The sequence below is a fragment of the Eurytemora carolleeae genome, unplaced genomic scaffold, assembly GCF_000591075.1.
Source record: "Eurytemora carolleeae unplaced genomic scaffold, Eaff_2.0 scaffold100, whole genome shotgun sequence".
In the NCBI taxonomy this organism is placed as follows: domain Eukaryota; kingdom Metazoa; phylum Arthropoda; class Copepoda; order Calanoida; family Temoridae; genus Eurytemora; species Eurytemora carolleeae.
Window position 1 is genome coordinate 340419 of NW_019396048.1, and position 7723 is coordinate 348141.

At 30.6% G+C, this 7723-nt stretch overlaps 1 long non-coding RNA gene across 1 annotated transcript in view; it reads right to left on the minus strand.

Annotated features, from left to right (window-relative positions):
* LOC111703638 (uncharacterized) overlaps positions 1-7507 on the minus strand; it is a 14631-nt gene extending 7124 nt beyond the window's left edge. The window contains exons 1-2 of the long non-coding RNA XR_002765655.1: positions 7360-7507; positions 4366-4428 (exon numbers count right to left, since the gene is read on the minus strand). This is a non-coding gene — a long non-coding RNA (uncharacterized LOC111703638). The remainder of the gene's footprint in view (positions 1-4365; positions 4429-7359) is intronic.
* Between the last annotated feature and the right edge of the window lie 216 nt (positions 7508-7723).

The following is a 7723-nucleotide window of genomic DNA, read 5'->3' on the forward strand; positions in this document are numbered from 1 at the left end:
GGGGGGGGGGGTAAAAAACGTTAGAGAGAGGGGGGAAGATTATTTTATCCTTTTTTCATGGTTTTGATTAATTCTGAAATGATCTTTAATTTAATTACACTAATTGTTAATGGTTTTTTTCTTTACTTCCCTTTGTCGTCCCCATATCCTTATTTACTCCGCTTTAATACTCTTTCAGCTTTTTTCTTTACTTTACTTCACTTTAATACTCATCATTCTCTTCTTTACTCAGCTTTAATACTCTTACTTCTCTTCTTTACTCAACTTTAATACTCATCCTTCATACTTTATAACTCCACTTTAATGCTCGACCTTCTCTTCTTTACTCAGCTTTAATACTCTTCCTTCTCTTCTTAACGCAACTTTAATACTCATCCTTCATACTTTACTCCACTTTAATACTCGGCCTTCTCTTCTGTACTCCGCTTTAATATTCTTCATTCTCTACTTTATTTCACTTTAATACTCATCATTCTCTTCTTTACTCAGATTTCATACTTTTCCTTCTGTACTATACTCCGCTTTATATCTCATCCTTCTCTACTTTACTCAACTTTATTACGCTTCCTTCTCTACTTTAATCCGCTTTAATACTCGACCTTCACTTCTTTTCTCAAATTTATTACTCTTCCTTCTCTACTTTACTTCGATATTCTTCCTTCTCTTCTATACTCCGCTTTCATACTCATCCTTGTCAGTCTTCCTTCTCAACTTCCCTCCACTTTAATACTCGACCTTCAATTCTTTACTTCGCTTTAATACTCTTCCTTCTCTACTTTACTTCGCTTTAATACTCTTCCCTCCATAGTCCCTACTTTACTTCACTTTAATACTCTTCCCTCCCTACTTTACTCCACTTTAGTACTTATCCCTTCCTACTTTACTCCGCTTTATCACTCATCATTCTCTTCTTATTCCGTTTTAGTATTCTACCTTCTCTTCTTTACTCCGCTTTACTAATCATCCTTCTCTACTTTACTCAACTTTAATACTCTTCGTTCTCTACTTTACTCCGCTTTAATACTCGACCTTCTCTTCTTTACTCAGCTATAATACTCTTCCTCTTCTACTTTACTCAGCTTTAATATTCTTCCTTCTCTGCTTTACTCCGCATTAACACTCATCCTTCTCTTTTTTACTCCGCATTAACACTCATCCTTCTCTTTTTTACTCCGCTTTAACACTCATCCTTCTCTTCTTTACTCCGTTTCAATACCCTTCCTTCTCTTCTTTACTCCGCTTTAACACTCATCCTTCTCTTCTTTACTCCGTTTTAATACTCTTCCTTCTCTGCTTTACTCCGCATTAACACTCATCCTTCTCTTTTTTACTCCGCCTCAATACTTCTTCTTTTCTTCTTTACTCCGATTTACTTCTCAACCTTCTCCTTTATGCATAAAATTACAAGCTCTGATAAACCTAAAACTCGTTAATAAATTCTGTGAAAAAAACGGTGAATTTTCAAATGACAGGGATGGAAAAAGGGGCGTTCTAGAATAAGCAAAAGGTCGGATAGGCGTGTCACAAGTTCAAGATTATGCGTTTTGGGATCGCAGAGAGAAGGAGGAGGCCGGGGGGGGGGAGCCTCGACGCTAATTACTAAATTCAGACCAGGTTCACAGAATTTATGCCAAACTTCAAGAGAACATGAAGGGGGGGGGAGACTAAACATATTTAAAGTGATTGTTTACTTGTTTAAAACTAAATCAAACTTATTGTCGAAAAAAGTTTTTGTTGTAAAGGAATTGCACAGTCTGTGCAGCAAATGACAATTTTCTAATACCTATATCTGTACAACCAGATGATGCAAACCGTTGATATTTCAAATTTAGATTATTTGATATAGCAGAAGTCGTAGTTGGGTTGTAAAGATATGGGAATTTGAAAATCATAGTTTGTGGCAAAGACTCAATTCCTTTAGTAAATTTTTTAATATACAATTTTATTTTTCTAGATTGACCAAGATTGTGGTAAATATACGATGGTTATGTAACACAAATTTCAGTAGAAGGGGGTGGTTCATTTAGCGTACTGTTACGTTTGCCTTATATAATCTGTATTTGTAGCTGTACAGCTTGCTCTAGCTGGTCTGGAGTCGGCTAGGTACTTGGTAATGAACCAGAGTATTTAGTGATTTTGATAGAACGTATTAAACATCTTTGTTAAGATAAACTTAGTTGTTTTTTCACAATTTCTAGAAATATGATATTTTTATATTCATAGATTAAATATAGTTGAACAATTCCTTTCAGACTTTATAGGGGAGAGAGGTGGGGTACAAGGAGGGAGGGAACAAACAAGATCTTACAATACCAAACAGATATGTCAAACAAGATCATACAATACCAAACAGATATGTCAAACAAGATCTTACAATACCAAACAGATATGTCAAACAAGATCATACAATACCAAACAGATATGTCAAACAAGATCGTTCAATACCAAACAAGATTGCATATCAACTAAAAAAGAGTATAATCAAAGTATATTTAAACCCAACAAGAATATTTAACAAAACCAGAGTAACAAACAAGCATTACAACCAAACAGTTATGTCCAACAAGATCTTACAATACCAAACAGATATGTCAAACAAGATCATACAATACCAAACAGATATGTCAAACAAGATCATACAATACCAAACAGATATGTCAAACAAATTCTTACAATACCAAACAGATCTGTCCAACAAGATCTTAAAATACCAAACAGATATGTCAAACGAGATATTACTACATACCAAACAGATATGTCAAACAAATTCTTACCATACCAAACAGATATGTCAAACAAGATCGTTCAATACCAAACAAGATTGCATCAACTAAAAAAGAGTATAATCAAAGTGTATTTAAACCCAACAAGAATATTTAACCAGACCAGAGTAATCAAACAAACAAGCATTACAACCAAACAAAAGCATTACAACCAAAAAAGAATATTCCAACCAACAGAGTAACTAATCAAGCAAGAGTTTTCCAACCAAACCAGAGTATTACAACCAAACACGAGCATCTAGGCAAACAAAAATATACTATCCAAACAATATTATTAAAACCAAACAAGAGCTTTCAACCCAAACAAGATTATTAAAACCAAAAAAAAAGTATTACACCAAACAAGTGTATTAAAACCAAACCAGAGTATTCGAACCAAACTAGACTATTAAAACAAGAATATTCCAACTAAACAAGAATATACTAACCAAACAAGAGCATTCAAACTGAATATTCCAACCAAACACGAGTATTAAAACCAAACAAGAATATACCAACCATTCAAGAGTATTACAAGCAAACAAGAGTACTACAACCAAACAAAAGCATTCAAACCAAACAAGAAGATACAATCCAAACAAGAATAATTCAACCAAACAAGAACAATTCAACCAAGGAAGAGTAGTTCAACCAAACAAGAATATAGTAACCAAACAACAGCATTCAAACCAAATTTAAGAGTCCCAACAAGAGTATAGAGTCCAAATAAGAGTAATTCAACCTAACAAGATACCAACCAAAAAAGATTATTCCGAAAAAATATAGCCAATCAGAAGTTATAATTACTAAGAAACTAAGAAAATGAAATGAATTGTGAGAAATTTCCTAAATTGATATGTGATATAACAATTAGGTAGAAAGCTAACACAAATATGTTTTCGACAAAAAATATACAACAGATATAAAAAATAAGAAAAAGTTTGTTATTTTTCTAAAAAAAAAGTAATCGATTAAATACAATTACAAAAATTACTTTTTTTTTGTATTATAAAATTTTCAAATCTAAATTTAAAAAATAGTTTATTAGCATAATACAGTTTTCTTTTTTAGCTTATTTTTAACCAAGGATATTTAAATATTTATGTGTTTTCTCAGAAGATGTTTTTGCTGAGAATTATATTTTACTTTTTGTTTATATCTCCTGTGCATTAATCATGTATAAACTTGGCAGTCAACTTTAAAAATTTTTTTTAGAAAATTTGAATAGATTATATAAACTTGTGTTTTCTTTCTATAATGGGACTGTTCAGGTTTTTGGCAATTGTAGTGGAACCAATCTAATCAAATCTTATTATTTTTCCCTGGATTTTTTGTCGTCTTTCGTGTGAAATACAATGTTGAATTTTATCTTAAGTCTTCCTTCCAAATTTTTTTAAAATTTTATTTGCAGGTGTAACGATAATCAAGGTATAGTGACCATCATTCATCTTCTTTTTTAAAGATATTTTTTAACCTGAGAAAATAAACCTAACATTTTTTCATAATCTTATAATCATAATCATTTCTTATAACAGTAAACAGGTGTTATCTCTTCATCAATTGGCATCTCAAACATTCTCAAAATATCTGAACGATCCCTTACCTTAAAGTTCTCTACAATCTGCTCGAGTTTATTCTTGATCAGAAAATCTGTCATTTCCATAGCCTAAATATAAAAAAAACATTTATATAGCCTAAATAAAAAAAAAACATTTCCATAGCCTAATGTAAAAAATATTTTCATAGCCTAAATATAAAAAACATTTCCATAGCCTAAATATAAAAAAAAAACATTTCCATAGCCTAAATATAAAAAATCATTTTCATAGTCTGAATATAAAAAAAACATTTCCATAGCCTAAATATAAAAAAACATTTCCATAGCCTAATTATAAAAAAACATTTCCATAGCCTAAATATAAAAAAACTTTTTCATAGCCTAAATATAAAAAACGTTTCCATAGCCTAAATATAAAAATACATTTCCATAGCCTAGATTAAAAGTACATTTCCATAGCCTAAATATAAAAATCCATTTCCATAGCCTAAATATAAAAATCCATTTCCATAGCCTAAATATAAAAATCCATTTCCATAGCCTAAATATAAAAATACATTTCCATAGCCTAAATATAAAAATACATTTCCATAGCCTAAATATAAAAAAACACGTTAATGAAATAGAAAATACTGACTGTACCCGTGGAATTATCTAAAAATTGAATTTTAACAAAATTTCGTTTTTTGAAAAAAATGTCAGCCCATTTTGTGCAGCCGCTTGGCCAGCTATAGCTAACATATTTATATTTGTAATACAAATATTCAAAGAATTTAAAGAACATAGACAAATAGAGCTTATAGAGCTTAAAGATGTAAAGCCTAAATCTACATTGCTATCAATTTTGACAAATATTATTTTTTCAACAAAAATAACAATATTTAATTTGTATTATTTCAGGGTTAGGTTAGGTAAATACAATTTTTGAGTGGCGCGCTGCGGCTAGGACAGACTTCAGGATAGAGCGACGCGGCTAGGGAGCCGGGCGCTCCGGTCACATTCCCAACTTTGAATATATGTGTATATATGTGCTTAATATACAAAATTAATTGGAGGGAGGGGATGGGGGGGGGGTCCAAAAAGCATACAACAGGAAATTACCCTTTTTTGTAATCTACGTCAGATTTGTATTGTTGAAATTGTGCAAAAAATATTATTGAAAAATACGAAGAATGTGAAACTTTAGCATAAAAGGTTTATTAAACTTTTGTTATTCAGTTGACTAACTTTAAGTGAAAATTTTACATTTTAAACAAGAATTTATATAGATTTATAAAAATAGATAATCTTTTTATCATATTTAAAAACTATAAATAAAAGGAAATTTTCATACATTTTTTATTATTTTTTATTAAACTGCAAAAATGGCGTTTTTCTGAAGAAAACTATTTTCTTCGAAGAAATAATATATTTTAAAAATGGTTTTCTATGCAAAATACAAAAACAAAAGAGTTTCTAGCTAAAAAGCAAAGATTTAAATATAAAGAAAAGTATTGGATTTTAGAAAGGGGACAAAACTTTGACGCTATAATATGATTTAAAATTCGGTCATGGTGATGGACCAAACCTCTGTACAGTAAAAAAAAGTAGATATTAGTTCCACATTTATTTAAAATATATTTCGGTCTGGGTTGACCCTCGTCAGTTCTATAGATAATAACCATCAAAATCGATAAAAAAATTTTAATTGTTAAAAACCACAAGAAAATAAACAAACAAAAAAGATTTAAAAACAAAAATTTGGCTGTCAACTGGACATAAGGGAAACGAACTCAGATTATGAGATGGAAAAAAGATAATTTGCGAATTTATGTATTTTGTATAGTACACTTTATATAGATACATCTCACCGTACCATATATATACATATATATATATACTAGAAATTCAAGGCTCTTCCCGCCCTTCTTTCTAGCTTTAAAGGGCGCTTCGCGCCCATCTTCTAAATTAATTGTGAGCATGTTCTCTTTGTGTACATCGTAAAACAAAACAAAAATAATTCGCGGATTTTCACAAAAAAATTCGTGGATTTTCAAAATTTTAAAAAATTTAATGACGATCGAATTTTGATGGAGACAAACATTTGAAATTTTGATGATTCATAAACCTTCCCGTGGTCACGTGATGTACCACAAAAAATTTGGGCCCGATCGGTTCAGCCGTTTTGACGTTTATTGGATACAAACAGACAGACAGACAGACAAGCCAAATTTATATATAGATGATATATATATATATTTATATATTATATATATTTATATCTATATACTGTTAATGTAAATGATACCTTTTCCATGAATTTATATTATTTCATTAGCTTTGATCATTATTATTATTGTTCAGGCAACATGATTACCCCAAATCAACGGCATTCGTGTTTTGAGCCCTGATAAATCCTTCATTATAACGACTCAGAAATGTGCTCTATTATTTTACTGTTGCATATCACAACCAACATGTTTCACTTTTATGTTGTAAATATTTAAATATATATTCTTGAAGGAAATGTCAAAGTATGTCAACTTTTTTTAAGGGTTGAAAATCCGATTCACAACAATCTTTGACTTAAATTTCACATTGATCCTCAGTTCAGATTTATAAATTATCTATATATTATTAAACCAAGACATTCGTATATATATATGTTGTCTGTAGCCGGCCAAATGACTAGACCCATTGGGCAGAATTTTTTGTGGACACTCCGTCATGGGTGGCCGGGAGATGTTATGGGCTAAAAAATTAGATTTTTTTCAAAATATTTTTTTAAAATCTTATTTAAAATTTTTTTTCACAGGCAACACCGGGCTCTTCAGCTAGTACTGAATGAGTATATTTACATATTTTACTTAGATAAAATAAGGTTTTGCCACAGACTCTAATTTTCTAATCCCTTTAGCTTTGCAACCTAGTTGATATTTCTATACTTTATTTGATCAACATAATTCATAGTTTGAAATATCTAAGGTCTTTGACATTGAGTTGCAAAGCTAGATATGGGGATTAATCAGAGTTTGCGAGAAAGACTCAACATTTTTATACCTTGGATTCTAGCTGTGCCACTAGTTCTAGAACAAGCCTCTGGGCGTGCTCTTCGTGCTAAATAAATAATAAATAACTAGTTTTTTCCACCTATATGTGAGAATCTTTAACCCAAGCTAAGAACAATAATTTCATGGTTCTACAAAGATCCCCTACCATATTAAAGTCAAATCGGTCCCGGGGTTCATGAGTTATGATTGGATTTCAAACAGACATATTTGAAAAAAAAAAATTCAAAACGTTTGTAATTTTTGACAAAGTTTGAACACTTTGAACCTAAAAAAATTAATGAAATTCCCGAAGAAAATGCTGTTTAAAATAAAAGAAGGGTTTGGAGCAAGGAAATAGAAGGAAGATACAACTG